Source organism: Cimex lectularius, unplaced genomic scaffold, assembly GCF_000648675.2.
Source record: "Cimex lectularius strain Harlan isolate CLEC.00 unplaced genomic scaffold, Clec_2.1 scaffold241, whole genome shotgun sequence".
Taxonomy (NCBI): Eukaryota; Metazoa; Arthropoda; class Insecta; order Hemiptera; family Cimicidae; genus Cimex; species Cimex lectularius.
Genome location: NW_019392841.1, coordinates 125,439 through 152,560, shown reverse-complemented (window position 1 = coordinate 152,560; position 27,122 = coordinate 125,439). Strand labels below are relative to the sequence as shown.

The 27,122-nt window shown below is 34.9% G+C and overlaps 1 long non-coding RNA gene across 1 annotated transcript in view; it reads left to right on the top strand.

Moving 5' to 3' along the window:
* LOC112127532 overlaps nt 1–27,122 on the top strand; it is a 63,304-nt gene that overhangs the window by 2,636 nt on the left and 33,546 nt on the right. The window contains exon 2 of the long non-coding RNA XR_002910609.1: nt 11,545–11,587. This is a non-coding gene — a long non-coding RNA (uncharacterized LOC112127532). The remainder of the gene's footprint in view (nt 1–11,544; nt 11,588–27,122) is intronic.

Here is a 27,122-nt window from a genome sequence, read left to right as displayed (position 1 = left end):
CTTGCTTTTATAGTTTCAGCAATTTCATCGTTTTTGCAAGATTTAAGAATTTGTGAATCGTCAACAAATAATATTTGTTTACAGAATTTTATATTTTCAGTAATTAAATGTATTGTGATGATAAATAGAAAACCAGATGGGTTCGAACCTATGGTATGCTACCTTCACTTTTGTTCAATCTGTGACTTTCGGGATATGTGAATTTCGATTTGGATTCATTAAATCTTATTTTATTCTTTTTAGCCCAAGAATCGATAATTAGTATGTCGTAGCGAACACTGTCATGCTACACCCTTGTAATGCAAGTTTTTGAAAGCTATTATAGAATGTTAACTAGAATCAAGGCCCTTCTGAAAAATAGCTTTTCGCTAGTCTGTAAAGGTTTCTCGGACACTTGTATTATCTCAATGCTTAAAAAATGTCACAGGCGACATCAAATATCCCTTGCACATCGAGTGATATGATTAGGACTTTCCACTTCATTTCCAAATACTTCAACGCGCTTATAGTAGATCTTTGCGGTATAAATCTAAATTGATTATCTGACAAAATATGGTTTAAATATAGATTGTGCATTATATTACCGATCATTAATTTTTTCTAGCCCTTCTCCTGCCACAGGAAGCAAGCTTAGAGCCTTAGTGAGGCCATCAAATTTTTTTACCCATCTTTTTTCAGAATGTGAGTTCTGTCTTCTTCCAACACAACGGGAACACTCCTCTTGATAAGCATTCTACGTATATCGCTGTAGTAGCCGCCGGATATGCGTGAGCCAGACTTTTGAGGACCTCGCTGGACCCATCTCATCCTGGTGCTTTTTTGGGGCGCATCCTTTCTGAATTTCCTCCTCCATATTCAATCTTAACAGCCTATGAACCGTTTAATCATTTGTCGGATTGTCTTTTTGCACTAATTTATTAGAAATTATCTCCATTGTTTCTTCAAAATTTGCCGTATGTTCGCAATTGTCTTTTATCCCCTTTGAAATGTAGTGAGCTTTAGTTTTCTGGCTGCAGTTTTATATATAAAATTCCATAGATTATTTGCAGGTATCCCTGAGAAGATTTTCCATGATTCCAATTTTAAATCATTTAATATATTTGAATACTATTTTTTTTCTCCTGGCGTAGCGCTTGGTGATTAAGCGTTTGCTGATATTTTCTTCTCGCCGCATTTAACATTTTGCATAGGATCTTTAGCTCTTCGTTACAACAGCTGAAAGTTTTACCGGTGTCTCTTCCCCTCTTTCTTACCGCAATAAAATATTTTGAGCATGTAGTTATCAATTTTCCATCAAATTCTTCAATGAAAATTTCTACATTTTCCGTACTTTGGATATGGCTTACTAATTTATTGTGTAATTTTTCCATATTGACCGCAAATGGATTTGTTGAAGCTTATTCACTCAAGTTATTGTTTTGTTCAGGTTTAAACTTTTCCCAATCTGATGTTTTAGTATTGCATTTAAATTTGGGTGTTTCATGTATATTATTTGCCATTGCACAATTCATTGTTAAACAGTTAAATCAATATTGATTGAACCTCTGATGTTGTCAAAAGTTGTCGCATTTTTTGGTTCATTCAATATAACTAGCGATTTGGATGCAATAAATTCCTCCAGAGTAGAGTAACTACGATTGGTCAATCTAATGTACCATGTGATCGATCTAGCGTTTGAGTTCATGCCGAATATATATATATATATATATTGATAGATTGATAATTGAAATGGCCTCAACATGTTTTCCAAACCGATTAGGTAGGTCTGTCTATTCCAATTTGCCCGTCAAATGACATGTATACACTGCAGACATGTACTCGGCCAAAACTCGGTCTTCATTAGATGACTGAGTGTGTAAAATAGCAATAGTATTCCTGATAATAATTATTGCTGGTCTTATAAGATTTTTGCCTTTACTAAAACTTCTATAATGATTTGAAAATAATGTGATTTTATTATTGACGCTGTAGGATTCCTGCAACAACGCGACATCAATTTTATTTGAATTTTTAAATTTTTCAACCAGCAGCTGCGCTTTATGAGAGCGGTGTAAATTATTTTACGAAGCGAATAGTTAATAAGTCGGTATTTTGTTTCTGTTCATAATTAGGCCCGTAAATCATAGTTTTAACCATTTTTCTGTTTTAAATTGATATAGTGTAGATGCTAAGAGTAGGTTTTACTTGTTGGTTTGTTTTTATTTGTTTATCGGCCTATGAATATTTGTTAAATTGGATACATTAACACAGTTAAGTTGGTTTTTATCGGCTATACCCTCATTTAACATCAAATCTTACCTAATGAGATTTTTCTTTTATTGACACAAAAATAGCCTACATAAGTAATTAATTGTGCTTTCGTTAATAAGTCGATATCTGACTCTAGATTATATTTTGTAGAATAAAATTAGTAAGGGCTGTATATGTTCTAATTATGTAAATGATAAGTTCCAGTAGTCACACTATGGGAACATCCCCCTTCTCTTCCTTTTACTCTGCCTTAAGTCTTAGGATGCAAGACAGAGGTCAAATTGTACCAAGCAATTATAACTTTTTTTTGGCGTTAATGAGAATGCGCTGCAATAATAATCTATACCGTACAAAATGACTTTTTTAATAGTCAATTTCGTGATACAAGTGGGAGTCGAGAACAAATTAGAGTTTGGAATGAAATAATGAAGTGTATCATTCAGGCGTGTATAGTTTGAAATTTATGCGAGGGTTTGCCGAGAGGGAAAAAAACATTTGCACGTTTCTGACGTTCCCTGGGCCGGTAGAGTTTATCCGAAGCAAGTGAACCGTGGGAGCTTTGAAGTGAGGCGATGATATAAAGGACAGAGAGCCCAAACCTCGAGATATATTGGCCGTGCAGATCCCAACCACTAGAGTAAATCCTCGTACCTACCCCTCTCCAATTCTTCTCTCAACCGACCGTTTCCATAAAACATCAGGTCCCTCATCACTTATGGATACTGATGACTGTCTTCAATGAACTTGGGCCGCTCCCACTATATCATAGAGTGGTATATAACGTTATACGAGGAGAGGGCCAGTTCCAGACAGCTCTTCACTTCGCTCTAACTTCCTCAAACGAGCAGCCAAAGCCGATAAATTACACTTGACTCAACCGCACTCGCAAGTTCCCTTTTCTGAAAAATAATAAAACGTACAATTCATTTTTTATCAAAACGTATAAAACAGAAGCTATAATATTTTGTTAAATACATACATCAGTGAACAATTCAAATGCGTACATGTATTAATTTGCACATACAATTTTTATATTAGTTTTTCATTAATAAAAAAATATATTAAAAAACGGTTTATATCTATAGTTTTTCTGCGAAGGAGTTCTTTTTAACTTCAAGCTAATTTTTTAAATTTCAAAGTTACCCTTTTTTAAATCAATAAAAACTTAGGAAATGTTATGATATATAAACATGTAAAGAACAATTCCTGTATATTTGCGAATTTTTGTTTAAAAATAAAATAGTTGGCTCTTATAAGAGCATATGAAAATTAATTAAAATTAACATTCAAAAATATGTACATATATAAAATTAATTTTACCAAAAATGTTGTTATGGAAACAATGAAGAAAATATTCAATTCAGTATGGAGTATTTCTTCCTCTTGCATTGATCACCTCATGCATTTGACGTGGCATCGATTTTATTAGGTTTTGAATGTAGTCCTGTGGAATATTCACTCTCTTTTCCAACAGCGCCATTATTAATTCCTGTAAATTCTCTATCATCACTGGGTGACTTTTTACCCTTTTGATAACTCGTCCCAAAGGTTTTCTATAGGATTTAAGGCGGGACTACATGCTGGCCACTCCAGACATTGAATTGAAGCCCATTCCAAGTAATCACCAACGATCCTAGTTGTGTGGGGCCTAAAAATAAAACTACCGTCGCCAATAAGAGGCAAATAAGGAAAAACTTCTTCTGATAACACATCTTTAATGTATTGCGCTGCAGTTAGGGAATTTTCGATGAAGGACAAGTTTGTTCGACCGTCCATAAAAATGCCTGCCTAAATTATAACAACACCACCTCCATAGCATCTCCGTAATGAAAATTTTGCAGGGAAATGTCGCTCTTCTGTTCTTCTCCAAACCCTCTCTCGGCCGTCAGAAGACTTGACTTACAAAATCTTGAGTCATCCGAAAAGAAGATTTTAGTACAATCTGGCTCAAACCAATTGATATGATTTCTTGCGCAAATTAACGGAGCCTGGTCGGAAGTTCAGGACCAATGGCAGGCTTTCTTGCATTTCTAACTTGTGAAGTTACGATTCGAAACAATGAAAGACTCTCTGAGATGTGACACGATGACGACCTTATTATATTTTGGTAGTAATAGAAAGCCCTTCGACAGTTATTCTGGGAATGTTAAACACCCTGGCCACATACGCTTGGTGTAACAATATCTGTGTTTTATTTACCTCTAATCTTTAAAACGGACCTAATATTGTTGTGAGATAATCAAAGAATAAGAAATAATTTAAAATATTAAGGATGGCCACTTTTTTGTGTCTTAGTGCAATTAAATGTATATTTTTTAAAAGTAATAACAATAATTTACCATTCAACATTTTAATGAAACGCATGACACCTTCCCACCTTTGCTATAATGTGGTCGTCAAACTGGGATTATATCTAGTGTTAAGATGCCTGTTATTCCGATAATTACTATTATTAAATAATATATTCCTTTTGGCTACGAGCTATTAAAAATGTTAGTGAGGGTAATTAATTAATCGTTTACGACTAAACAACGACTTTCGTTTATGGCAAAATTCCACTCGTAGGGAAGGCGGGTAGGCCCGTAGATCATAAAGTCGAGGATTTAATTGTTTAAAAAAAATGCAATTGTTATAATTATATTTTCGACCGTGATTGATGTTGATATAAAATATTTTCTCATCTTTTATATTTCTTGTCCTGCCACAAAAGCACGCTCTAACGTCATGCTATTATGATAATATGGCAGAAAACAGCATTACTTATACAAAAGATATTTTCATGACGTACCACGTACGCGAACTCATTACAGAAAACTAGAAATCGTTCTGCATATTCCGCCAAGGTATGATTGTGGTGGGCTCTAATAGTGGTGTGTAGCCGGGTGGATACATTCTTTATTACTTCTTAGCTTCTACGACTCTAAGGTTGTTATGCAGTACATCGTGATTAAGCTTAGCACCCTATTTTGCTGGATGGATGTGCTTGATTTGCGAATTAGTAGCAAGGTCCCAGAGTGAACATGTGTATTGTCAGATTGGGCTTACAAATGAAAGGTAAATCCATATGTGCTTGTTAAATGTTAGGCTTTGCTAAAACTTTGTGCCAAGATAACGCGTATTATCAGCCTATTTGATTTTTTGGTTTAAGATTATGTTATTGACTTGATATTTTCTTTTCAAAGTGAAAGTTACGGTGGACGATTTTTGAGGGTTCATAGCAATTCACGAGCGGTCGTTCCATGATTGGATTTTATTCTGGTGGCATAACAGGATGTAAGAAGCTATTAATATACACATATTTCTTCTGCGAACGTGGCTAAGCTTGCGGTTGGTGATGCAGGTAGATGGACGTAGATGAGGAAGAGCAATGGACCACGAACCTAATGGCACTGACGCCTTTATTCTTTCGCTTATTGACCGTGCAGGGTCGCATCTTACATGGAATGTCCGATTTGTAATAAAGGAGTGGACAATTTAAATAATACGTATCATGTAGAAGTGGTTTTAATTTGTATGAGTCCTGGGTGTCACACACGTTCGAACACTTTTCGATGTCCAGGAAAAGTCCTTGACAGACTATTGGAGGAGTTGAGGATGTCGTATGACTCGACACTAATCAGTTATTAAATCTAGTGACGCGGATCCACAAAGGAAGCTACTCAAAAAAGATCGAAATTGCTAGTTTCTTTTGTGAAATGTTGGTAGGTAGCTTTTTTTCGTTTATAATAATGATTCCAGCGATGAAGCATTCCTATTGCTGTACTATAATCGCTACAGATCGTTTTTCCGACTTCATGCCATGCCTTTTAAGTGTCCTACTTCGAGTAGGATGCTTTTCAACTTACCTCACATATAGTGTATTCACCTATTGACAGTCCATCTTGTAAATCACTCAAAACTGGGGAACTTCTGTCACTAATTATTATAAACGGCAGCTGAGTTGGCTTAAAGTGGTTAGTAACGCATTACTAACAAGTCGCCTGCGGTCCTTCCTTCAGTTTCATTGTGAGTGACTCTTTGCGGATGGGTTCGTAACACGAGTTAATTAGTTCCTTATGAGAACCTCGTGTGTAGACGGACTAACCTAAATAAAATGGCAGCACTACGACTAGCGTGCTGAATAGATTATAAACAGCGCAACATACCAATGAGAAATACAAAAGTTCAAAACAGCAAACACCACATCCACATATAGAGGGAAATTAGCTAATCAATTTCAATTGCATTGAAGACATGGAACACAATCGAGAAACCAATAGAGGCAAACACCGACAAGCAGGACGACAAATAAAATGCAGATACATAACGGACAAGAAAATACAACTTCGCGACTCACATAATGCTAATCTATTGCGTTCCCTAGACAATTCAGTCAAGCTTGAAATTAATCCCAAATGTATAAAATATAAAAATACTTTGAAAATTCACAAATACTGAAACACTAAAAAATCATAAACACACAAACTAACAACAGCTTACATACAGCATTTCATAAAACACCATTCATACATGTGCGAGTATGTGAACATGTCATGTGCAATTTAAATTTCGCTCGAGAATTTCTAGGTGTCGTAACGAAATTGTTTAAATTGTGTTTTCTATATGTTGCTATATGTTCGGCCATTTATTCCACGAGTTGGCAGAGAATGCCGTAACCATATCGTTCCCCCACGACCTTTTACTTCTTTACTGCAAACGGAACTGTCGAAGGGATGTTTTCTCTGCGCAGAAAGTTTGTAAACGGCCATCATAAAGTTTGTGAGGGTATTAACAGAAATATTGTTTACCAGTAAATATGAACGTCGGGCATATTGATTCCGGTCGTAGGAGCCACGCTACATTGCTCGCGCCATACTTCCGCTGTATTTACACAGGGAGGCCTGTACAATTTTTTATGTCGCGATCTCTTTGCACTCTGCCCCTCTGGCTTTTATTATCATTTTTCCAGAACTCTCCCTTCTTCTTCTCTCTTTTCTCTCGGTCTTAGGTTTTTATTGAGTGAAGATTTATCCGAGTCCCCTTGATACGCATCCCTTCCTTGGATACAAGTATTTCGCCCTCCCCTTCTTTTATGCCCTTTTTATTTTATTTTATGTACATTTGTCGGGACCCTTTTTCTCCCACAGAGACTTTTCCCTTTTTATTTATCTTTCAACTAAGCGAAGATGAATTACTTTGTTATGCGGGCAAACAGCAAAAAGCCAACTCTAAATCACCCTCCTAAGAATTATTTTGGATTAGCTGATTGCTTTTTTCTTTAAAGAAAGTAAAAATCACATTCGAAATTTAATATTTCTTTCCATCTTAATACTTATCTTCATCATTTGGGATACGTAATAGGGAAATATGAAATAATATAAAGTTTGTCCCGTGAACAGACGCCAATACTTCAGGAGGGTCTAAGTGCCAAACTGGGCTAAAAAGCCCATAGTGTTCACAATTTGATTCTCAACCGTATTCGAGATATTTTCCTTTTCAGGTTACTCCAAGCTTTCATAACTTAATCCCATAAAGTTCCTCGTATCTCATAAAATTGGTAATTCTACTGTAAATTTGATTACACTAACGGAAAAAGCTAAAAAACCCGATGAAGTTCCATAGTTTTTTTATGTTCCATCAAGCAAACAAAATACAGAAATCACTAATTAAACATCAAGTAAGATGTTCTTGGTTCTGTAAATATTGGCAGCTATGGCGCTTACGGAATGGTTGCGCTTAGTGATGAATGAATGAAATGAGGAATTTAATTTCTAAAGGTAGTTATAACCAATGTAAAATCTACGTTTAATTGCAAAACACCACAAATTTTGTGGTTTGCAATGGCTAAAAAAATTAACCACCAAGATTTTCAAATGTCTATTATAAATAATAATATTAATACAAAATAAACATACAGATATTTTGGTATAAAATTGAACATAAGAAAAATCGAAAAGCGACTAAAAATTAAATTAAATGTTAAGTATATCCACCCTTTTTGAGAATGCATGCCAAAGAAGGTGAATATTATGAACATTTAATTTAATTTTTAGAAGAGTTTTTGTTTTTTGTAATGCTCAATTTTGTACTAAAGATAGATTTTCGTTATCCAATGATTTTCCCATTCAAAGAGAGAAAGGGAGAGAGAGAGAGAGAGAGAGAGAGAGAGAAAGAGAAAGAGAGAGACAGAGAGAGAGAGAGAGAGAGAGAGAGAGAGAGATTTTTATTTATGAGTAACTTCCTTTTACTAAACTTTGCAATTTCACTTGTTGGTATCAGGTTGCTCACATGTTACCGAAACATGAGATTAAAAGAAAAACCAGTATTAACTGCTCTACATCACCTCCCTGGTCTCTTTTAATATTAATTTTTTAATGTAACACGTTATATTATAAACCGTATTGCTGGTGTAATGTTTCTTATTTCTTCCTTAAAATGGAACTTTCGACAATCTTGTAATTTGATCAATAAATGACTTTGAGTTAGACATTATATACGTTTTTCTCGTATAACGCATGTGTCCCAACCCGGGCTATGTATGTCGGTTAATACTCGGTGTTAATTGAAGCAGATGGCGGATCAGTTAGTTTGCCACCTATGTATACTTACCTCGCATACAAAATGAGTCAGTGTGAATATATTAGGAAGCCCCTCGCCGCCCGCGACTCTCAGCATCTCTGTCAAACTCGGTTCTCCTTTAAGTGTTTAATTACTTAACGTATACTCCCGTGTTCTTTCAATTAATTAGTTTGTAAGACGGCTGTAAGAGGACGTGGTCGGGTTGGGGAACAAATAAATTAAATTATACTTTAAACTTTAGTCCAACCCCCTCTGGCGCGGGAAACATTTTACGCATCTTACTTCCTGTTAAAAATATTTTTGAAGTGTCTACACTGCATCGAATGGCCTTCTTGTTTAAGAAATTTTAATCTCTTAATCATAAATTGTTAAAACGTACAATCGAATTTATTGTTAACAAAAAGAACATTTTATCTATAACTAAGTGATAGAGAAACTTTTTTAAGTTCACAAAATATAGATCCAATCTGCTGATTCTCTATATAAATAGTTGTAAATAAATAAAATAAATAAGAAAAAATCAACAAATCTCTCTTTCTCTATAATTCTTTTTTGATCAAACTATTTATCCCTTTCTCTGTTGTAGTATAGTGATCCACAAGTCCTAACTAAAAAAATTCTCTCTCTCTCTCTCTCTCTCTCACTTTCTTTCTTATAAAACTTTTATTCTTTTATATATATGTTTGTAAAATACTTAAATTGAAAAGAACAAAAATATCTGCTAAAAAGGAAAATATACAACGAACGTCAAGTCGAAGAAAAGTACATTAGATCTAACTTGGCGTGATTAAATAAAACGCTTAATCACTCTCTCTCTCTCTCTCCCTCTCTCTCTCTCTCTCTCTCTCTAAAACTCTCTTTCTCTTTCTCCCCCTCTCTCTCTCATACCCATCTCATCTAGTTCTCTTTTTCTTCGTTAAGTGTCAGAAATATATACCAGTTCACGAAACTGCTAAATAATTCATATCGATCAATCAGTTTCTCTATCTCTTCTTCTCTCTTTCTATGTAACTCCACTTCTCTCTCTCTTCTTCTTCTCCTCCCTCTTCCTCCATTAATATTCTGGTTTAGTAGGACAATTGAGCATTGTTAAACCCGTAGGAAATAATGAATATTTAACATAATTTAATAAAAATAAGTTATTGTTTTATTACACGAGGGCGTCGATGGATGCAACGGTTATGGTGAACATTTTTTTCAGTGTAACTAACAAAGTTTTGCTAGGACTATCCGGATTTCAGGCAAATGTTCTTCATAATTTTGAAGAATTATAAACACAATGGCTATATTGTGGTCAAAATTGTTTTACATTTTGAATCCTTTTAAATATTTCTATCACTCCAATAGTGAAATAATGATTCCCCACGTTAAAAAGCAACTCTTCGGCATACAGTAAATAAATGTAGTATAAATACCGATGAAGTGCAAGATTTTATAGCAAATTCATATAATTTTTATCACAGACCCAACCAAATAGTGAAACGCGACAGACCAACACGGCTACAATAGGCTGACCAAAATGATCAGAACGTCCAAATTGCATAGATTTTATCTGGTTTTTTCAGATACTTACCCTCGCCCCTGTATATGACATATATACACATGCATTCATGCATGCATGTATGTATATACAAAAGAAATGTGGGCGTGTGAATATTTAATGTTTAAAAATGAAATAATATTGGTTCGTTTTGATTTCATTGTTTTTTCATAGCTTTTCTCATTACATAATTAAAATTGGATGAAAGTTCATAGTTAAATTGAAATATAAAATCTCATATGTTGGACCATTTCGTTAAAATATCAGTTTATGTTGGTTTCTCTTTTAATGTTTTTTTTTTTTGGGGGGGGGGTTGTGTTCCTAGTGCGGCGGTGGTCTTTAGATTCGCAATCAGGTTTATCGAAATCGAGATCTCACCAATAAAGTGTATAACGCTATCGATGCGTGGTTGAAAATAAAACGAACTGTTGGATAGCAGTTGGCGGGAGATGGTATCTTGTTCGGCCGACTGACTCCACCGGAAGTGTCCTCAGGTAATGGCTTTGCTCAGAGGATGAATTAAACATGAGCTGATTTAGTCACTGACAGTTGTCCGAGCAACGAGACGGTAGCCGGTGTTTTTATATAAAAAAAGTATAATATAATATATACACGGTGTTGCTAATATTTTCGCCCATTTCAAGAGATTCGGGCAAACACTTAAACATTTCTAATTTCAAGACCTATGAATATCACTAGAAAATGATTTTCACCCTGAAAAAAGATTTCTTTGTGAATGGAAATCGTACAAAGAGGGACAATTTACATTGGTTTTCATTGTCAATATTATTATATACAATTATCCTTGTTTGTGAGATTTAATCGTCTTCCGGATAAGTTGTTTGCAACTGTTTATTTTTAGTGATATGGTCATAGCCAGTTGCTTTTAATGAATTTCTAAGTGTATAGAACTTTACCAAAGCAAAATCGTAATTTCAAGCCTCTTTGGGTCTGTGGGTTGATGAACCTGTAGTTTGATCGTTTCCGGTAATTTTAGTCAATCAATGCTCTTGCTGCTTTGATCTGTCAGAAAGTTTTCCGCTCCTCGACATCTTTTAATTGATAGTCTAGCCTCATTTGTCACATTAAATAATATTATCTTATGGGATATTTTAAAGATGTATTACGTTTAATTCAAACACACTACTTAAGATAGCGAAAAGATTTTATTTTTAAATTTTGATTTTTTTTTCCAGATAAGCGGCTGAGAGACCAAACCATAGATAGCAGGCAGACCAAGTGAGTACTCTTTCGAAGAAAGTATTATTATATATAAATATGCATGTTTTACTTCTACAAAGTATTTTCATTAAGCAGTGAAAAATTCTTAGTGAACAACATTATTGAAATGTTAACTGGTCGTTTAAGCAACATACCCATAAAGTGTAAAAGGTTTTTGAGAAAATTCAAATTACACATTTGCCGATTTATCAATAGAAACTATCATCATTGATTATATATTACATTGACATTATTATATTACTAATTTTATTACTGCGATAATCATATTCTCATATAGTTCAAAGGTAAAGGTTAGGAGACAGAGAACGTCGTTTAAACTTTCTGTGGAATATCGTTCCATGTTTTATTGTTTCGGTTTTGTTTTGAGTATAGGTAACATGTCAAATTTCACCTTATTGCTAGGTACCGAAAAAATATCCTGGGGTATAGTTTTTGCTCTCTATTTAGAACCGTGGGACGAGTGAAATTTATATATTAAAATACCAAAAAGAAAATGAACCAATTAGAAAACACTATAAAGTTCGAATTTCTATGCAAAGGATTTTGCATTAAAAATATAAATCATATACAGAAATGTGCCATTCGATACAAAATCTCATAAATCTTTGAGAATGGCAATGAATCTTACCTTCAATTTGGTGATTTCAGGACTTAATTACTATCCTCTTATCAAGGCCGGAGAAAGTTGAGCGCACTTATGCATAAAACATAAGCCGTCCGACGACTCTTATTAATATATGACGGATCATTTACCCCTATATTAGTATGTTCATGGTCAAACTTCCGGTGGCCCAAAACCGCTGTAGACCATCGCGGATGGTAGTGCGCGACACATCTATGACTTAGGCTATGTAACGAACGCAACGTCCGTCCTTGGCCTAAGCATCTGCCCGAACGTGATCTCAACTTCAAAATTTGCTTTGATGAAAAAAAAAACAACTCAAATTTATTGTTTCATCAAAGAAAATAATTTAAAAAACTAATTAACTTACGAAAAGTTTGCTCTGGAAAAGATGACATTGAAGGGAATTTATTTATTTTTAATGTGAAGAGTACAAATGGACTGATTTGTACATTTGTAACAGCGTAACACTCTACAGATAAACAACAAGTTATATTTGTTGTTCTTTCAGTTTACACCAACCTTTATACCTACCTATTGGGGAAAAGAAACAAGGGCCGGTTTTTTTTTGTCTTTGAGTATATATGAATGAAGATATATATATATACATACATATATACAATTGTGAAATCCGTCGGAGTTGTGGTCACTGTTTGAGAAGTCATGTATAAGAAGATAAAATTAAATGAGAGATTTTTTCAATTTTTTCTTTTCACACTTGACCAATGATTTTTGATCTCAACGCTTAAGATTTTGACAAGGCGATTCGTCACTGTATCAAAGTATACTCAAACATTTGTTTTCTTCTTTTCGAAAAAATCCTTTGGTCGATATGACATTTGTTGTTGCGAACTTTGTAAAAAAAGCTAATAAATAAAATAATAAAAGCTAAGAAATAAGAAAGTAACGATTTTATTTTAATCATTAGGGTTTAGCTTTACTCAAAACTTCTTCAGAGTTAGGACTGAGTAAGAATGGTAGTTAGATAGCGAAAAATAAACGCACCGAGTCAAGAAAATGGTGTCCGGAAAAAAACTACTCTTTGGTAAATGACTGGACTCCGGGCCGCCGGTTGGCATTGACTGATGTACTCTGACGGTAGTGATTTATTTACCAACGTCCTTTCCTTACCCACCTGTTTTTCGCGGGACACCATTACTAAGGTTGACACCACGGACCGATTTATTCAACCAGCCTCTCATTATTGCTTTGTCCGTCATGGAATCCTCCCTTTCCAGCAGATCTTCCATTCACTCTTGGAACGGAATTCTCTCTGAATTCATGTTTGAAAAAACCAAGGAGGGTCGTTTGATGCTTATCCTAGCTGCACCATGCGAGACGTTTTTCTGCTTAACACATATTTTGTTAAATGTTTTATTTTCTGTATACTACTAGTTTTAAGTATTATTATTATAATTATTTTGATTTTAATTTATTATATACATATATGCAACTTATTAATGAAGCTAAAAAATTTAAACAAGTTCGTCTAGCGAATTTGTTGAGATCAAGGGATAAAGGGAATGGCTTAAAAAAAGTTATGTCTAAATTATAGAGGAAAAGGGGACGGTAACGGAGCCGTAATTTGGATATCTTAAAGGTACAAGTCCTTAATGAAGAAACGATTCTTTCAAGGGAACAGTTCATAAAAGGGGGGTAAGAAACAGAATCGTTAACGAGTCTACAAAAGGCTTCTTGACAAAACGTACAGTAAAAAAAAAAAAAAAATAAAATAAAACAAGACAGAAAGAAAAGCGGGAAGGAAAATGACCGTTGATTGGAGTGGTCGTGAAAAATAAAATATGTAGGTAACTTAAGAGAAGATAAGGTATCTTTTATTTCACCGACTGATGTTAACTTCTAAAAACAAGTCTCAGGTTGCACCCCCTGCCTCTCGTTACATTTGCAGCCGAAGTCATTATACTTTTAGATTTTTTATCCCAGTTCCGAATTAGCCGTGTTAAGGCTGAATATTTAAATGTCTCTAGAGTATAAAGGCCTTAGGAGCGTTTTTTCCCAAAGTTTCTGGAGCGATCATTACCATATTCGTCGTCTGTTTTTATATAATGGTCCTAACGCCGCCACCTCGAGCTTTCATCCTTTTGTAATGACGAACAAAGGCATCTTGAAAACGGCCAGAGCATTACCAATAAGCATAAGCATGAGGGTGAAAACATCACCTTCAAAAAAAAGGGGGAAGAACGATTTCAGACTCCCGGTGTAGGTTCTGTACCATGGAATTCAATTATTACTAATTATTTATAACTGCAGTACCAACGTAAATTGTTTGTTATTATTTAATTAAGGTTTTGGTTGAGATAAAAAGTCAGTGCCACAAGCGGGATTCGAACCCACGACCTTCGGCTAAATACTCCGCTGCTCTACCATTTGATTTATCGTGACTTCGATCCACTCGGACACCAACTTCCCATCTCAATCCCACCTTTTGAATTTTCCCTCCTTTTTGCCATTTCGATTCTAAATTGAAACTTTTCATACAAATCGATTACCTAGTTGGGTACATTATTAAATTTTTTTTAAACTTCATTCCATCTTCCATTTTAAATTATTACTTCATAGATTCCCACCATGAAATAATTTGCGCCTATTAATTATATTTTTATTTGAATTTATTATTTTTCATGAATCTTCATGTGAAAACGTTTTTTTCGTGGACCAGTGTCTGAGATGATTCCGAACAAGAACTTACGAACATACCAAACAACATTAAATTCACTAATTTCGTGGTCCGCTTGACCAATTAATATATTACAATTAATTAAAGTTTTAGTTGAGATAAAAAATCCCGCTCGTGCCATTTACTTTTTTATCTCAACTAAAAACCTTAATTAATTGTAATACCAAACAACATTTAATTATACATTACTGTATANTTATATATATAAATATATAATATCTTTACATAATTATCAGCAGTGTAAAATTAACGTTTAATTGCTATGAACGTGATTTTTCGGGTACAAATAGTTGAAATAATTTAGTCATTAATGATTTGAAGCTTCTAATAAAATTAATAAATTATCCAGCACCTCTGAATTCGCACCCGACATATTTACAAAAGTGATTTTTTCAAGACGCATTATTCAAGAAGGTGTACGTTTGGAACATTTAATTCAATTTTTAATATCTTTGGTTCTGTCAGTATTAACATCTAAGACACATCTAAGAAAATCTCACTTAAACCTTAGACAAGAACTATAGTTCACATACCAAGCAAGAGCGTTCACATGATCCATTCGGCAATAACTTATTTTTTAATGGCAGTTCGAAATTTTACAGATGTGTTCAGGTCCTACTGGCGAGACGGAGGATCCCTGATTAGTTCTATCGGTCTCCTTACCTTTCTGAACGAATGATTATTCGAATTGATTTGTCCAAACGTGGTACTGGACTATTGCAATTTCGGATCGCACTTGGCAAAGAAGAAATAATTTCTATACAAAATTCAGACTTTTTTAAAAAATAAAACAGATTTATTTGAAATGTATGGAGTTCTGAATAAATCGACCGGATGTATAGGCTCAGGAAATGTAGATTTGTGTTGTCCTTATGTAAGATATTTCAATTCGTGTTCTGGTGACATGTGTCAGTCTGGTCGCATTTCGGCATTAATGAGCCTATTGTTTTTCAAATGCTAAGCCCGTGCCGTAGCATTCGTTACCCTGGAAGGAATTACGTTATCCTAGTCTCTCTTTTTTCCTTATCCTTTCTTCTTTATTTTTAACAAAAAGAGCGACGTCTCCCAGCTCGCTCCCCCGAGATAGGGTGTAAAAAAGTGTAAAGTGGGCCTTAATTCGTAGGTAACGCCAACGGGACTCGCTCCGGCAAAGAGTTTATGCACGGCAATTCCAGTCGTTGTATTAAAAGGAGGCAATTCCCTCTCAGGGCCGCGATTAAATTGGGAACGATTTGGCCGGAAAGCCGGGGCGGTTGAGAAATATGGCCGAAGCTTATTACACCCTAAACCTAAACGCTACTTTTCCAATCCGCTGCAACGACTTCATAATTCATTTAAATTTACCCTTATGGTAAATACCGTGACATTTCAACGTTTGAATTTAGTCCACAACACGCATCCCCTTTACCAACACCTCAATATTTGGTAAATTGTAAGATTTCAACAAGAGGGTGATGAACCTGTAGTTTGAACTTTTTCAATCTGTCAGACATATCGACATTTCACGATATTCAGTAATGAGCTTGTGCGATTGTATATTCTATCTGTGCTCATTATTGGAAACGACCAAGCCATTTCCATGCGGTCGTCATGAAGCACCCACCGTATAAAGGTCTAGATTGTTTTCCTTTGTTAGACATTCATACAAATTTTTATACCTCTAATGGATGGTTTTAACAAATCAGCCCTTGAATATTTTCCCGGAGAGCTTAAGTATTAAGAGTTTTGGTTTGTAGGTTAAGGATGGAGGGATAGTTCAAGTGGAAGGGTATTCGGATCACATCCTTCACGATTGGGATTTTATGTTCTTTATGGATCAATTGATTGATGACGTAGAAGGGAGAGTTGAGGAACGATGAGAACTTTATTTTGAAAGGAGTGGAATCGTTGGATGTTGGAGGATTGGCTGAATAAGTCCAAATGGATCTGATGAGTGTTTTGTAATCGGTTAGTTTGTTATACAGGGTGAATTGCTACTCGTGCTACAAACTTCTCCAGTAGATTCTTCACCCTAAAATGAACAAAAAAGTTCATATTGTCCATGGTCCGATTCTCAACCATNAGAATCGGACCATGGACAATATGAACTTTTTTGTTCATTTTAGGGTGAAGAATCTACTGGAGAAGTTTGTAGCACGAGTAGCAATTCACCCTGTATATGCATAGTGTTTATGTTAGTCCTATTAAGTGTCTGAGTCGTCCATCTTTTTTGTTATGATCTTATGGCATATTCAAAGAATGGTGTGATAGAACAGGTGCTTCTTATTACCAAAAAAATCTATTGATGGTAGGCAATTTTGGGACCCAACGAACAATGGTGCTGACAGACAAAAATAATTCATGAAATTGATCTGAAATTAAAGTATAATTTAAAATGAGATATAAAATTAATAATTATTACAAGAGTTTACAGTCTTGTACGCTGATTTACGGAAACGTTTTAAAAAATATATGTAATTATTTAATTAGTCGAAAGATGTTGAATTAAGATAGTCGAATTTAATCTTTGAAAGAAGTGTCGTTTTGAAGTTGACGTGCGACCAGGAAAAACAACGTTGTAACGGAGGGTTAGCGTGTGGGTTCCACAAATGCCAACGCCCGTCGATCACGTTTCGTAAAAGTATTTTCTTTCTGGTTTTCGCTAACAAGTTTGAAGAGATCGGAAAATTGCGTGCGCGACAGTTTCGAAAAAGAAGGCGTTGTATTTTTTTTACCCCCCTCCAACCATTTAGTGGTGATTTGCAACCTAACGCCATCTTGGCGCAAACGCTATCTCAAAAAATCCTATATTTCGCGTAATTAATGTCTGCTTGTATAATTATTATATTCTCGCTGGCATATTTTCCCCTCTACAGCTAGTTAATAACTCGTATTTTTAATTTTTAAGTTAAGAGCCGCCCATCGTGACAGTGACTGAAGCTCGTTTCTTCTAATTACCACCTCTAGAGGGATGTATCATCCGTGAAAATTAATCAACGACTTTTGACAAGGTTATTAAAAAACAAAAAATGAGTTTATCGTTTTAATATGTATATTAATTTCTTTTAATTGGTAAATCATTTCAACTACTAGTTTTGATATAATACTTGATTGAGAAATTTAACCATAAATTCTTCTGATTTTCGCCTCAAATTAATTTTTTTAAAAATATTACTACATTACTCACAGCAGCTTTCCTCTACCAGTTTGTCGTTATTTTACTGATCTCATTATGTTGTATTTACTAGGAAGTGTTATATTTTAACACTTTTAATCCATGTAACATTTTAAATAACTCTTCAACCATATCAGGTAGAATTAACCAAGGGTCTGATAAAATATCATAGGTTTGGTCTACAGCAACAGTATGGCCAAAACTCTTTGTAAAATTGGAAACCGCCATAAATAAAAGGAACAATTGCCACGTAGTTCAACACCCGTTTAACACCTGTTTAACCAATGTCGGGCAAGACTTAGGATCATAGGCCTGTTAACTGTACTTTGCCGATCGGCACTTGAAAATATTAGCAGTAGCAGAAAACAGGCTGTGCAGTTTTTGCCAAGAAGTGTAAAGTACAGTACATATTATTTAGTGGGTCAGTGGTCGCAACGTTTCAAGCGTCTACACGGCCACTCATCCACAATAGGGGTCCCGTGTTCGAATCTCAGCGGCTCTAAATTCAAAATGTTGGCACTGTTATTAGTTTACTATCGCACATTGCACTGTATGATTTGGTAAATTTTGTGACAGGACGGAACTTTGCAAATATATATTCAAATTTTAAAAAACAAAACAGTAGTAACAGAGTAATGTCAAAAATCTGATGGGAATGATAATTAATTAAAATTTATAATGTAGTCACAAATCAGAAATCAATACGAATTATCGGTTTGTTTGCGAACTACAAATTTTTTAACCTGCTAATATATTCTTCTCCTACATATTCATGCGGCACCTGGATAAAATTAATTCAGACATAAGATTAAATATTAACAATGTAAACGTTCGTTGAATTGCTCGTCTGGAACTGCTAGGAATAAAAATTTCATTTTTTTATAACAAGATCTTTTCCACGTAAATTAGGAAAGAGAAAAATTGTCGGAAACCGTCGTTGAAAGGCTGAATTATGGCAGTTCATAAATGAAAATATGAAATTATATGTTGTACCAGTTAAAGGCAGATGTGGTTTTGGTGTCGTCTCCAACCTGTCTCCACTCGTCGCGTACTTCCTTCATTAAATTCAATGCCGTTTCTTGTATTTTTTTTTGTTCTTCCCACCGGCAATTTTGCCGCGTTTTACGTTTTTACCGGAGAAAATTGTCGCCCGGAAAGCACGGTAAAAGAGCAGTCACACCACCTGGGATACCGCATGAATATGGAACAGACGAATAAATTAGCAGGTTGGAGGAATAAAAAAGATAAAACCTTTTTTCGAAATTCGTATGTGCTTCAGGTTAGGAAGTAATCCTGAATCAGACCACACCAATATCATAAATCGTTTGGTAATTACTGGAATTTCAAAATTAATATACTAAAAAAATGATCGAGCTTAACATATTTTTTAAAAAGAAAGGTTGAAATTTTAATCGATCAGACTTGTTCAACTGTCTTGTACTATAATTAAACCAAATTCAACAATAAATCTCGCTAACTATCTTCGAATATTTTGTTTAATTTGAAGTCATATTTTACTCCTCCATTTTTGTTTTTTGGATTTAAAATTTTCTCTTTGACGTATTGGTTACTTCTCATCCAGCTCAACTCGTAGTTAAAGGTTTTTGCTCTTATTGGAAATGCTTCCATGGCTAATCTGTTCCAGGTTCTTTGTTACCCTTTTGAACTGTGTGCCTGGCACCCAAGCTATCTTTTGCAACTTGTAATGTTTTTCAAGTGCCTATTGAATTAGCAACCTGCTTTGACGCAGCAGATGTTAGAATGGGACTTTCATGAGTAAGTCTTGTCTTTGTCCTGGAGTGATGCTCCTTCAAGGATGAGTTTTTAACTTGTTCTTTGGTTTATTGTTTTTTAGACAGTTCAAAATTTTGAAGAATGGTCCTGGTCGCACATGGTGCTACTACACCAGAACTCAAGCAGCCTAACTTTGGCCATGCCCAGTATTTTCAAGTACATAATGAGTCAGAAATGTCTAATTAGCAGATTTGCAATGAGCCCAGCTTTACCGTCAGAATAGATAACATGGAAATCCGCATTTTTAACTTTAATTTTCTTTCATCAATATTCAAGTGTAAAGTTCGTTTTTGAGCTGTCCGAGTAACAAACGGAGTCAGCTGAGATTGATAATCCTTTTTCCCATGCCCTCTTTGGCATTATAATGTCCAAAGGACTGAGCAGTATCACATCTTTTTGAAATTTCTCTGATAGTGTTAATTCGACAGCATTATAGGACACTTCCTTGCATAAATCTATATTATGTTGAAGTTGCTTCTCGCTGGAAGAAGATGCATAGACCATCTGGTTCATTGAATAACATTTTCAGGACTGCAGTCGGCGCATTTCTAATGACCCCCGTGATACTCAGGCATGCCTTCGTGTACCAATTAAGAGCCGTTATACTCCTAGCTACAGAGTTATTTTCCATGTCACAATTGCCCAATAGTTCATCATTGACGTCCCTTGTATAATCCCATAGAGACATTTTTTTTCTTAAGTGTTGGCTCTATGTCTATTGGTCAGAAATGACTCCCAGGTATTTTACCACTTTTGTAGGAAGAATAACTAACGGTTATTGAGTGTACTATTTTTTGTAAATTAGACAACAGTGATCTTATGGGTATTTAGAGAATGCCCTTCCTTCGTCATAACTGTGTAAATAATTTCATCTCATATTGAATAATATCTCGACGATATCTCTCCTTCCTTCTCACTTTCTCTCCTCTCTCTCTCTCTCTCTCTCTCTCTCTCTCTTTCTCTCTCTCTCTCATTATAATGTGCAGCACATCTACCAGTTAACAATTTACATTAATTCCAACCGATGTAGCAATCCATACTTAATATGTAGGAGCGTGGTTGTTTTTTTTTCTCTTCGATAGATTTTACTTTACTTTTTCGTTGTTCAAATTTATTGGCAATAATAAAATAAATTTAGTTTTAACAAAAATTATATACTTAATTAAGACCCAATGTTATAATTCTATTTTGCAAATTTGTCTAAATTAGGATAGACTTGGATCGTTTTTAAACATTCTTTTTCATCTTCGTTTATTTTCAAGTAGTTTTGTTTTTTGATAAAAATAAAATAAAGTATTCTCACTGTGAGATTTCGCTTAAAAAATTTATCACTGTACCAAGTAAGATTAAGTTAAACAATTAACTCCATGTACTGAGTGTTGAGTAATCATATGACTTAATTAACCGTTACCGTGCAGACACGATTTTCTATGATCAATACTCTATGTAACCGCTGGTAAAAATTTTATAAACCTTTTTTGGAGTTTTTTAAAGAGCTCAAATTGCTGCAGATTAAAAAAGGCGCGTGAAAGAGAGGAAAAAGAAATAAAAACGTGCGGAGAGTCGACGATGGCCTTAGTTGTTTGTCGTCCTAAACTTTCTACATTATATATAGGTTTAATGATACATTAATAAACTTAACCGAGTATTTTCCTTTGGTGGAGGGTAGATATAGATGATGTTCTGGTTGTAGGTATTTACTGCTGCATTTTTAAGAGGTGTTTAATCCCCAGTACTATATCTGTTGTAGAACAGTGAGTCTTAATTCTTGAGCAAGTTAGATTTTTAGGACCGGCTGTAGTGATAGTTGTATACATTGTAACACTTTGGCGATTTAAACAGTGTAGCACCGCTGCAGGTTTGTTAGGGGTGTTACTTATACTACTTATCTTACTTACCTTGCAGAAGCTACTGTGTTTAGGAACCACCAATTTTTCTCAGATGCTCATTTAGACTCTTCGAAAACCCCTTGGAGTTAAACATTTTTCCTTCTTTCTTTGGTAAATCCTTTAGTCTCTTTCATTTGTATTCTTGTCCAGTGAGTGTTTCCCTTTGATTCACTTTAACAATGTCTTTATTCCTGAGATGTTCGTTAAAGGTATGGTAATGCCTTTCTTCCAAGTCCTTCCACATCCACGTTTCCATCTATTTCTGCGTGCACTGGCACGAAGTAGAGAGTAACGCCTTGTCTTCGTGTTTGTGTTGTGATCAGATTGAATCAACTATATCTCTCAATTGTATGGGATTTGGGTTGAACTAGCGTGTGTACAATTTTGTGTACATCACTGAAACAACAAATTGTGCCTTCTTGATCTTGATTTTTTCCATGACCACCTCTTTTTGTAGCTTAGAATTATCCAGTATCATTCCACTGTTTTATCAACAAGATCATCATAGTCTACGATGGTTTTATTATTAACGAATAGATATAAATCACTGAGTGTGATGAATACGATGTAACAAAGCAGAAAACCCTTTCCGTTATACATTCTCTCTTTTCAAAACTAACATAAAAAAGGTCGCAATTCCCTCTACATCCGCAGCCCATAATAAAACCGGATGTACCTGCAGCTCAAATCCCATCACGTGACGATCGGAAACGAACCATTTACATTCGGTTTCCGAGTGAGTCGTTCCCTAAGAGATGGCGACAAATTTCACCGTACGAAGGGCAAACGAGCCGAAAAGAGTTCTACGGTAGGTTGGTGTTTAAGAGCGCGTAATTACCATTGTCCATGCTCTAATCTTGATTTCCCAGAGTTGACTGCTGAGGGCTAGCAACAAAGAGGATATCTGATGGCCTAGGCCACACAGGCGGCCATCGTCCACAATGGGCGTTCTCGACTCCCGCGGAGAATATCAAGTAGCTACAAACACCGACCTTATTTCTTGATCGTAACACTTTGCCAAACCGGCTGAATTAAGCGAATTTCGAGTTTAGCAGGGGTCAAATGCCTTGATCTATCCATTTACTTCTGAAATTGATAGATTTAATATTAATCCATTTATGTTTAGTGGTCTAATTGTCCACATTAATTATTCCAATTAATTTTCTTTTTATATAACGTCTTTGTTGAGATGAAATACGATAGATTTGATATTCATTGAATGCCCATTTCATCTTTCCTAATAATCTGGTACTTCTATTTAGCACTACTGTTAAATTTATTTAACTATACCTTCTATTTCTCTCTTTCTTTGGAGATCCGAGTCGTCGAATATAATGCACTATACGCTGCAAGTGACTTTAATCAGTTGTGAGGGAATAAAAATAATATAATTTATATAAATCATGTTTTCTTTCATAACAGTTAAAAATTGATGGTTATTTATTTCTCCTTCTTTAATATTCTCTCTCTCTCTCTCTCTCTCTCCCTCCTTTATCTAACTATCGATCTATTTGTCTATCTATTTCTCTATCTCTTATTTCACTCTTTCTGTCTCTATGTAAGAAAGGTTCAGTGAAACATATTTTTCCGAGGAAAAATATAAAGTTCAATTCCCATCTGCTCAAATTTTCTCTCTCTCAAACAGTTTCTTTCTGTCGTTCTCTCTCTCTACTACTAATAATACCACATCAAATCTATCGAATAGAGACAAACCAATATCCGTGCAATTCATACACGGCTAATCACATAAATTAAACACATTTCTCTCTTCTGATAATTTTAAAATAGCTTTTAAAAACTATAAAACAATTCACACACTTTTTTCCAAAATTAAAGAGCCCACACCAGTAACAAATAAGCCTGACGTAATTTACAAATTCCATTGTTTAAACTGATCGGCAACTTACATTGGAATTACATCCCAATATCTGGATAAGAGAGTAAAGCAACATACCTATGACTGCAAAAAACCCAAACAAAATCCTAAAGCACTGGCTACCCACCATTATGAACACCAATGCAATTTCGACTTCAACAATCCAAGAATATTACACACAGAACAAAACAAAAATAAACGTAACTTTTTGGAAATAGTTTACATCAACAGTCATCATTTTTATCTCTATATCTCTTTATTTATTTATTTTTTATATATTTTAAGTGTGACCAATTTCACCGGTAAATGTTTATTTTCGACAAATATAATTTGTAAAAAGAGATTAAAAAACTTGATCTTTTCTAGGTGTGATGAAGTTCTTATCTCCCTTATTTTTCAATTCATAAATACAAACACGCATAATGTGTAAAAAATAAAGAAATACTTTTTCTCCTTTTATAGTTCGGATGTAATTATCGTTAGAAAAGAAACGTGACATCTAATGCAAAAAGATACCAGCCTTGATGAGGGCCCGAGCAATGTATCTGATGTAATTTTTCTCCACTAGTCCTTGCGGCCAAATGTCCAATGCAAATATATGTTAATACAATGGTATCGGACACACGCGACTGTCCCTTCCACCGTCTCAGCATCAATTAACCCAATTATTATACCAGTAAAAAGGGTTTACGACGTTATCCCCAGGAAGGGAATTAAAAATGTATTAATAATTCATAAACGCGAGTCTACACCCTCATTTGTATGTATATGAGGCGGCGAGGGTGAAATGTTTTTGTAGATCAGCTGTTGCTACCGGTAGGACATTTTCCGTTTTTAAAAAGATTATCTTTCCGCAACGGTCTTTTTTATAACGGTAGGGAACACTGATCTTAGCAATAAACATTTTTTTAAATCAATATATTTAATAAACCTTTTCTTAAAGATTCTCTACCCTAAGTATTTTACTATCATATTTTTTGAGTGGGTGATGCACAATGAACAGGCGGTTTTCACGTCCTCAACCTATTTGTACATCTTTTCCACCCCCAAAGCCTTCCAGATGGTACAGGTATTGTAAACACATGATGATGGATGCGATGTCCCACGAGATTTATGGGCCAATCCATCACCGGACCCGCGGACACTGATCCGTCTACTGGCCCTTGCCAAACCGGATAGTTTCCTAATTACTAGACCTATTGTTTGCCCTGTATTCACAACCGTAACCATAACAAAAAGTTAACAATAATATTGTTCCAGTCAAATCAGCCTTTTGTTCATCAACCCGCAGTAACATGGAAAAAATTCACAAAACCACAATTTCTTTAATTTATTGTTATGAGAACAAAAATGGAGTTGGTTGCCGCATGAGATATGTTATGAAGGCTTTCTTCCAATATCACACAAATAAAAGAAGCCCTGTGCCATACAGGAGGGCTTAACGTCCTACAATCCGTTGGGTATTTGGGTATCAATTTTACATAATATTACAACTTAAATTTCCTCGTTCTATGCCGGGATTCGAACCCAGATCCTCTATCGTGGCAAATAAGAGTCGAACGCCCTATTTAGTGAACCGTATGTCCAACATGGGAATTGTATACATTAATAAACTCAAAAAAGTAGTTGTTCCTTTTAACTTTGAAAGAAAATTTTACATGCTGTGTACTGTTTCAGAATGGCAAGGATAAATGGTCGTAAAAAGGCTTAACATAATTTAAAATCTTCTCCAATTATTCAAAAATGGTCGGTTGAGTTTTGTAATCAGTGATTCTATAGTGTTTTTTATGTTAGTTTATCTTGTATTATTATTATTATTGTCTTATTGAAACCAGGACGATTGCCAAGTATGCAAAATAATAGAGATAATCTTCTGATAGTCAAAGCAAGCGAATACGTACGGATCATTCCAAAAGGTTCACGATCGGGCAGAAATGTCACGAAATTTGGTGTTTGATTTTTAGATAAGTGCGATGTAATAGAGAACCGACTAAATAATAATGAAACAGATCCACCGGTGAAAATGGCAAGGAAAAACGCGTCCAGATGTCCAAACAGAACGACTAAACTACAAGTTCATCTTTTCTTATATTTCGACCTCAACAGTTTAACTTATGATTTTTCCTTCTTGAAGGTGGGAGATATCAACGGAACGTTGTGGATAAAACCTGGTTGTGGCTTTTTTGAGATGACCTATTATTCCACCTTCAAGAAGGAAAAATCATAAGTTAAACTGTTGAGGTCGAAATATAAGAAAACATCACTACTATAATCTTGGGAGATATCAACGGAACGTTGTGGATAAAAACTGGTTGTGGTTTTTTTGAGATGACCTATTATTATCCCACCTTCAAGAAGGAAAAATCGTAAGTCACAAGTTCATCGTCAGGTAGACATCATGATGAAAGTTTATATCAAAACTTATATATGAAAGTCATATCAAAGTTTAAAAAGAAAAGCAATTACCCAAAAAAGGGATCCTTGAAGTGTGTAGGAAGGAACGTGGCTAGGCAAAATCTAAATTTATCACGTAATCAATACATTACCAAAAAATGAATATATAAATGGCTATCTTTACTTGCCCCCCCCACGCCCCCAAAAAATTCATGTTCAATCGGTAGAATTTTCTAAAATTATTGGCCCAATTAAACATTTGTATTTTCTTACTTTCTGGAGTAACTGTTTGGATGTTTTTTTCGGTCTTTCTTCGTCTTATTTTTTTTTCTTTTTCCAAAATCGTTGACGGTTCATCGAAAACATGCGCCTACGAAACTCATAAATCGTTGCCAGTTTTTTTTTCTTTTCACATTTTTCTGTCGTTTAATCGCGTGCGTGAGGTTTCCAGGGACACCCTCGGCGAGCGTAGAAGACACCCGGTGGGGGCAGCAGTAATTAGAGCCGAGGACCAAACAGTTGGTCCTTTTAATAAATAACTGCCGAGGAGAGACGAGATGTTTCCTTCCTCTTCTTACCATTTGCATAGATAAGACTCGACCAGGGGACTTCCTCTCAAAACATTACCATACATTACTCATTCCGACTTCCCCAAATCTCTTTTATTTTGGGTAATTAGTTGACACGATCCTGGCTTCTTGAATCCTCTCCGAGGTCGGTGAAGCGCTTTTATTATTATTATCATCTTTTTTTAGACTTAATTATGTTCAATTCATTTCGGGTCTCAATTGTCTAAGCAATTAAGGTTCTTGTTTTGGTATCTTTATATTTTATTTTCGGAATTATTTTCATAATTTTTCTTATACATACGTTTTTCTCACATGGACCAGAGAATAAGAATATTAATTAACTGAGACCCGATTTTTTCAACAAAAATAACTTAGATTGTGTGTACAAACGGATGCAATTCCCTTTTAGATAACAGCCGTGAGATCATTGCTCTTTTTCAAAATCTAGCATACTTCCTGACATATATTAATTGTCTTTAGTTTATGTTCTCTTTAATTATTTAATGAACACACAATGAAAAACCCCTAAAAGCAAG